We start from the raw sequence: 7793 nt of genomic DNA, 5'->3' as shown, positions 1-7793 counted from the left end.
AGCAGAGCTGGCTTCTCCGGTGCACAAGCACATAAGCAGGGAAAGAAAAAGAGGGGGGAAAATATTTTTAAGTGTGGGGGGTTGTTTTGTTTTTTAAGTTATAGCTACCTTTGGTGTAACTCGTGCTGGAAGTAAGCAGAGTTGCTGGAAGTAAGCAGAGTTGCTTTTATGCTGGGTCAGTCCGAGTCTCAAAGCTCAGATACAGAACGACTCTCTTGTCTGCGTCAAGAAATACCCCAGTGGTTTCCCACACGTTCCTCAAAGGCAATAGAGGGAAATTCGGGTCTTGACATTTCTTCATAAAGTTAATCAAAGCGTGGAGTCATTGGCTGCTCAGCCAGGGGAATGCTTGGTTTGCGTTTCCTGCGGTGCCAGTGTACGAGGGCACTGTCTACTGATAAATCCCGTATGTCCGAGCATTGTCTGTACAGCATTTCAAGAGTTAGCAGCTAAGATGACTACCGTTTTAATAAGTGAGAAAAAAAAAATAACCTGGGTTTGTGGCTTGTTTCCTTAGTGCGTGCAAAAGCACGTTGCAGGCAGGCAGGGTTTTTCTCTCAAAGGCAGAGTCTAATAAGGCCTACCAGGAGCCGGTGCTGCACGTAAAGCATATTTGAAGTGATTTCCAGAACTGCTTTTTTCTCCTCATTTTCCGTGTCCATCTATTAGTGTCTGTTGGGCGCGGAAATGTCACGTACTTGCAGCTATACAGAAATGCAGGTGCTGCTTGCTGTCGACGCTGTTTGCGGAGGGAAATCCCGGTACGGTTCAGTTGCTGCCGAGGGCTGATGCTGGCAGCATCCGAGACCGAGTTTCTGAATGGATGGCTGAAAGCGAATTTGCTGGGAAGTTTTACTGTGTTACAGTGAAATTAAATTTCCCTTTCGAATCTCTCTAGCGTTGGATCAGGGGGTAACTTAGAGTATACGAATCGGTCAGAAATACTGTACGGATGAAACACTTCTGGCAGTTGTCCTATTAGCAGCCCTGTCTCGTATTTTGGTGCCTGGGTAGGACTTGCTGCTAGGAATTGGAAGTACAGCTGTACGATTTTTACCTTCCAAACAGAGCACTGTAGAGGAAGCATTTCGCTGACAGACTTGTCTCAGGCTGGGGAAGATATAAACACAAAGTTTACCGGTGGCGTAGCTAATTCAAGACAAGGCTTTTAAAAACACGGATCCTTTTTACAGCTTTTGCGTCTGCGTTAGGTGTTGAATTTTGATCTGACTTTACAAGTGCGACACGGAGTGTGATAAAAGGTTATATCTTCTGATGACAGCCCCTGCCTTCATCAGTTGTTCGGTTTCACGCAGAAGCAGTGGCTTTAGATGTCAGCTGCTGTGACAAAGCCAGCCTTTTTATCTGAGAGTTTGAATTTTCAGTAAATTCTCGATGCCCGATTCAAACGAAGACTTAAACCGAACAATGGGGCCGATACTGTTTCGGCTGAACGTGGTGGCAGAACTCCCATTCGCTTCAGCAGAAGCAGGATCTGGGCCATAACATGAAGTGCTTACATTGATTACCGTGCTTGATACAGTCACAATTTTTCTGACAATTGATGCTGTTAATTTCATATTGATCCCTTTGCCGAGCAGCATTAACTGGCACTTGGAGCTAATTAAAATGTTAAAAACTTGGGTCCCTTGAGATTCCTCTGACATAATTTAGTTCAGAAGTTTCTCCCAAGCCTTTACGATGACCTTTCTCAGGAGATGCAAGCACGCTGGTAGCACAAAATTCTGCCTCTTTAATGACTGTGAGCTGTCTCTGGAAGTTAGGGTAAGGCGTTGGATCGCATTAATGGCGGGTGCAGTTGTGCGTGGGTGGTAGGGGCGTACTGGAAGGGGCGAAGGAGAGGTCAGGAGCTAATAATTTGCCAGGCATCCAAAACTGCAAAATTTTAATTCCTTCGCAGGGCTAGAGTTTCTTTTAGTGTATGCATATACATTCAGAAGGGGACTGTTTCAGAAGGGGACTATTTCAGTTTCTTGGCTGGAACGTAAATTAGTTTGTGCAGAGGCAACGCTCTTAAATAGAGACTCCATCTTAGTCTCCTGATGCTAAAACACATTATATGTTATTATCATCTTTGTTTCCCTCACAGGTAATGAATACAACTCTTCAGGAACTAATGTCAGCTTTTCACATCAGACTTTTTCAGATTGCTAGTTACACTGAGATTTTAAACGAACAGAAGATAGTTCTGTATCAGAGGGCTTTTATCTTAATTTAGAATATTTTTACACAGCTAAGTTCGTCTTTGAAGGCAGCAAGCCCATTTAACAATGTTCTGCTCTGACACTGAGGGGGAAAATTGTCATTTTAAACAAAGGGAAGGAGAGAACTTGGTTTTATTACCTTGTGTATTATTATATACGAAATATTAATACCGTTTCCAGTGAGATGTGCTGAATACCATAATCCCTAAACGTAACTGGGATTATACTCCTCAAAACAATTATTTTAAGAGCTATAAATTAAAGTTACAACTATCACTTTTTTTTTTTTTTTTTTTTTTTTTTTTTTTTTTTTTTTTTTTTTTTTATTTTTGCCTGGGGCATTTAAAGCAGAAGTGAATATTTCAGATGTGGTTAGGAAGGAATATATTACGTTTCCGCTAATTCAGATAAGGTTTGCCCAATACACCCCCCTCCAACAATCTTCTGTGCTTCCCCCTCCCCCTGGCCCCGGTGGGATGGTAGCTAACCTGATACCGCCTGACAGCTAACTAGTAGGCAGTGGATACTAGTAGATACTGCCTGACAGCTAACTAGGGCAGTAGTGTACGGCGCATCGCTGCGGAGCCCGGCACGCTGCGGACGACGTCGTGTGCCACGGGCAGCCCGGTTTGATACAATCCTGTATGCTTCCAGAGCACCGGGAAGGGTTTAGGTGCATGCTTCAATATCCGCTACAGCGGGTCGGTATTTATATTTATCATCACTGGAGGGGGGAAAAGGTCTTGAGGGTGAGCTGGTTTCACCCTTGTGAAATGCACTGTTGCAGGTACTTCCAACGGAGCTGCTCGATGACCAGATCTACCCGTCTTTCCAAATTCAAGTATCTGTTACCCCATCGATGTCCTGCAGTCACAAAACTAGTGTGCTGACTTAAACCCCAAGTTTTTTTCCCCCCAGATATTTAGGATGCAGTAACTCACCTCACGCAATAATCTTGAAATAGGAAACTGAAACACCTTTGTCTCCGTGTATATAGTGGAGGTGCCGGGTTTCACTACAGCTTAAGTACTTCCATATCTCTTCCTATAATGTTATTTTGTAATTTCTTGCAGCGCTATCTTGTGAAACAGTCTTTTCTACATGAAGAGTACACTAGGGGGACTATTTTCCTCTTCGCTGAGCGGTATGGCAAGACTGTGAATCTGGTCCTTTACACACTGATACCAGCAATTGCCAAATTTAAATGCAGCTGATTTGCTTTGATTTGTTTTTTATATCGGAAGCCTATTTGTTTTACACCTGTTGCACTCATCTTCCTCATGAAAGATAAATACTAGCTGCTGGGGTATTTACTTTGAAGGGGAGATTTTTGTAAACTTTGTACATGGACATTTCATCATTCCTTACCACGTTTTATTGACCAATATGTACCGAAGGGCTGCAGGCCCTTCAGCCTAGCAAACGCACGTGTCTCTTCTCTAATTACTGAGACTGGAAAAGACTTGAGAAATTTGCCAGCGCTGTAGACAGATGTCTAAATCTGTTAGCCAGATGCTGATACACAAGATGTGTCGGACTTTTTTTTTATCGTCTTTTTGCAAAGGGTGTGGGAAGGAAGCAACACTACTCTCTGTTCTTCTTCTTTCTCCTTCCTTGCAGTGGCACAGAGCGTCTTTATCAGGAGTGGCAGTGTAAAACTGGAGTTTGCATCAGTTTTATTTTTTTCTCTGCTGCATTTTTTTTCCTTTTTTTTTTTTTTTTAAAGACTGTGTTTCCCAGTTAACTGCTAGCATGAATATTTTTCCAGCCTTCTATTATATTCTCACTTTTATTTTTTTTCCTAATTTTCATCTGCCTTGTTCATCTGTACAGAAGCGTTTGGGTTACAAACTGTAGCCTGATTATTTTAAGTTTTGATCTACTGAAGCGAGCACGGGTTTAAGCACGTGAATGGATCCTTGGGACTTCACTGGGATTACTTGTGTGCTTAAACTTACTGCTTAAGCATCTTACCTGATCAAAGCCTTACTATGTTGTGCTTTAACAAAATACTCAGTAACATTTGTAAGTGAATTTTGTGCTGAGCAACATAGAGAGATGTGCGGTTCCAGCCCCGAATTCGAATCCTCTAGATAACAAGCTTCTCTCATCAAAGGGGAGTATACTTTAGTATCAAAGTAGCAAATGACTTTTTAAACTTTCCGGTAGAAACCATATGTAGATATTAGCACACATTATTATTTTATATCTGTTAACGTACATCAAAGATCTCACTTTTCCCCAGCTCATGCAGGCAGGTGACAGCTATTAGAGGAGAGAGAGACACCGAGTAGCTCTCCTGGAATCACTGACATTGTTTGATCCACAGTGTGACAGTGAAGAGCACCTCCACTGAAGGACTCGTTAAATGGAGATACAAAGGCATCGCCTTGGTGAATGTCATCAGCAGGCTCTGATAAACTTCACTTTTGATGGGAATGGGAAGCCTCCAGTGAGTGATGCCGGATGGTATCGCTGTCAGATAGACCTGCGTGATAAACACTGGAACCAATGGTCCTCGGTTCCTTAAGAGACAGAAGGTTACCCGAAACAGTCACGCAACGTCGGCATTGCCTGCCATAGGTTATTAGTGTCAATATTTGAGCATATTTAAAATAGGAAGCTTGAGAGTCAGAGGTTGGCTCCTACACTTACCCGTGTGTTTGAAAGTACACGGTTAATGCTAATAAAAATGAAATCACCTTAGTGGCTTTTATATCCGCTGTTGTTGTAGTGGCTTGAACAAACACTGAGACTATCAGGCTGGGGAAGAGAGGCGTCCCGGCGCTCCTGCCCTGGCACGTCCTGCTTCGGGCTTGGTTTTGTCCCGCTAAAGCGAGGGGCGTCTTACACGCGAGGCCATTTTGTATTCGGGTCATTTTGGTGGTGCTGCACCACTTTGCTGTAATCCTGGGAGATTAGGGGAGGCTGGGCACGTGCTGGTGTGTTTGGAAAGGCGAGCGATTAGGGTTAGCCGGGTGGTTTTGTGAAAGCTCTTTGTGCTGACGTGGACAAAGTAGAAACCCGGGGTCAGTGGCGTCCCTTGCAGAAGGCAGGCAGCAGCGCCGGGGCGGGGGCGGCCCCCCCCGCACCCCCCTTGCAGCGGCTGGGCTTTTTTCAGCCGGCTTGCCTGGGGTGGATGGGGAGAACAAGCGTGAAATCACCCCGGAAAATTACGGTGGGTGCGCTGGGTTCAAAGGGAGGCCGAAGGGATTGCCTTGGAGATAAGGGAAAACTGAGGATAAAGAGCCAAAGCATTTCTCTAGGTGGCAGCCTCCTAAAGGTGCCCTGCAAGATTTTGGCAGCCGGCTATTTTGCGTGGAAGTATGGAAAATCTTTTGTGAGGATTGTTTCTTATTTGCAATGCAGTTACAGTGGGTCTTAGCGTAGTGGCGGCTTGCCAAGGGAGAAACTGAAAGTGTTTCCTAATGCAAGTTGTTACTTAGCCTAAAATCTTTGCGTGTTCTTGTTTCTCTCCCACTTTTTTAAAAAGCCTTGCTACTATCTCTGTCACAGAAAACGTGCCCGAGGGCAGGGTTATAAAATGGCAGCCTTAGTTTCTTTTAAAGGCACGAGGCCCTCCGCGTTTCGAGGCGGACTCTCTCTGGAGGAGGGCGAGCCCTGAGCATCCTCCCGCTGCTCTTCCAAACTGCGATTCCCAAGTCGGCGCTGGAAAGGGGCGGCAGCCTTGCCAGGTCCTGGGGCAGGAGGTGCACCCAGGTCCCGCCACAGGTCGCGAGCCTCCTGATAAAGGCCTGCCTGATAACGCAGTGCTCGGGGAGCTGCAGGGGTTTTTTTTGGTGTGGCTCTTCTTGGGGCGGGCAGTACGTGTGTAGCGTGGTGGTTCGGGAGCAAAATAAAGTGTTCAAGCCATGTGCGCAGTCATTCAGTTTTCGGTAGTGCTGGCTCAGCACACCATGAGTTAAGTGAAGGTTATGCTTAACCTTTTATTTGCTCTTTTTTTGTGCTTCTATGAACTTAGACTGTTCTTTTCTGTTAGAATTTCCTGAGCGTTGCCACACACTAAGCTTGGAAAATGAGTTGCATTTAGCCAATTTATGGCCTGACATATGTTAATTAACATTAATTACCTGCTTGAATAGTCCATTTAGCACTTATTATTAAAAAGTGGCTCGTCTACAGAAGGGGATTTTCCTTCAGAGTGAGATGTTTTGTTCGAACTTGCTTCAGACAAAGCCAGGATGGGGCATCCCGTGCTGCTCTGCATGGCTGTACCAGTTTCCTGATATTCCAGTTGTGTGTGTGGGATACCACTGCACCACTGACAGGCACCAACTCCTCACCCATGTGTATTTGACATTTCTTTGAGATCGGCTTCGCTTTCCCGAGCGAACCGGCATGTTCCCAAGCAGTTTTTGCTTGCGGTGGGTACAGCTCTTGCTCCTCTGATGGAGGCAGCTGGAGAAAGAGCCATGCTTCTTGGCTTGCCAGGAACCGCAGGGAGGCTTGAAGGTCTGCGGTAATGTGGTCCCAGCCCCTCTTTGGAGTGGAGGGGTAGAAAGAGCTCAGGTGTGGAAGGCTGGAGGGGGTACGTAGGAGTTGCTGGGGCGCACGGTGGTGCCCTGCAGGGAGAGCGTCTTCAGCTCTACGTGGCCGAGGATGATGGACCTTGAGGCTCCCGCAGCCACTGAGAGCAGGCCACCCCTGGCGTGGAGCGTGATCTCCAACAACATCAGGTTCTGTCTTGCTGTACTCATCAGCTGCGTTATCGAAGTTATCTCCTGGGCAATGTGTTGGGCAAGGGTCGTCACTACTCAAAAGCCTGTGAGATGAGGGGAGTAACAAGCAGAGAGTGCTCGTGCAATTTCCAAGTACCAATATTTAAAAAAAAAAAAAAAAAATCCGTTCCCTCATTCCCCATCCTCCAATTCCTCATTCCTGTCTTGGGAGACTCCAGGGACGTTATGTCCTACTTCACCTTCTCCATCCTTCCCTTCGTAACACCAGCTGGAGGGGGGTTGCATGGTGCATGGGGTGCCTCTGTGGGAAACGGAGGGCTGGCTCGTAACTGCGCAGGGCATGTTGCAGGGTATATCTGCACTGCTGCTGGGGATACAACGTGGAGGCGATTAGGCTACAGGACTGACGAAGAGCAATTTCAGGGCAGTGTAAGGGGTCGGGAACAAGTGAGTGATTGCGTTAGTGCTCTGCTTCATCTCCGTGGTGAAATAGCAACATTGGTGCCTTCCAGTGGGGCTGGGGGAGAAGAGCATCGCTGTGTCACCCTTGCTTTTTGCCAGAGTGGTTCCTCCTCATGCTGCGCCTAGCTGTGAGGTCCGGGAGGAGCTAGTCTCGCCCTGCAAAGCCAGAGTCCCTTCTCTGGGCCACCCCCCTTGCACGTTTGCTCAAGGACTGATATGCTCGTAACGCTGCTTTGCAGGGAATTTGAGGCAGGTCAGGAGTTAACGGCATTGGCGTCTTGTTACTAACTCCGTGTGTGTGTCCTACCTGGACTTTGCTTATTGGGTCAATTTGCTTTATCTGTACACTGGTGCCTGTTAAAAATAAAGGCTATTTAAATACTTCTAGTGATATGAAACACCTTCG

The sequence above is a fragment of the Egretta garzetta genome, unplaced genomic scaffold, assembly GCF_000687185.1.
Source record: "Egretta garzetta isolate BGI_Z169 unplaced genomic scaffold, ASM68718v1 scaffold138, whole genome shotgun sequence".
Taxonomy (NCBI): domain Eukaryota; kingdom Metazoa; phylum Chordata; class Aves; order Pelecaniformes; family Ardeidae; genus Egretta; species Egretta garzetta.
The sequence above is the reverse complement of the archived record's forward strand: the minus strand, read 5'-3'. Positions refer to the sequence as shown.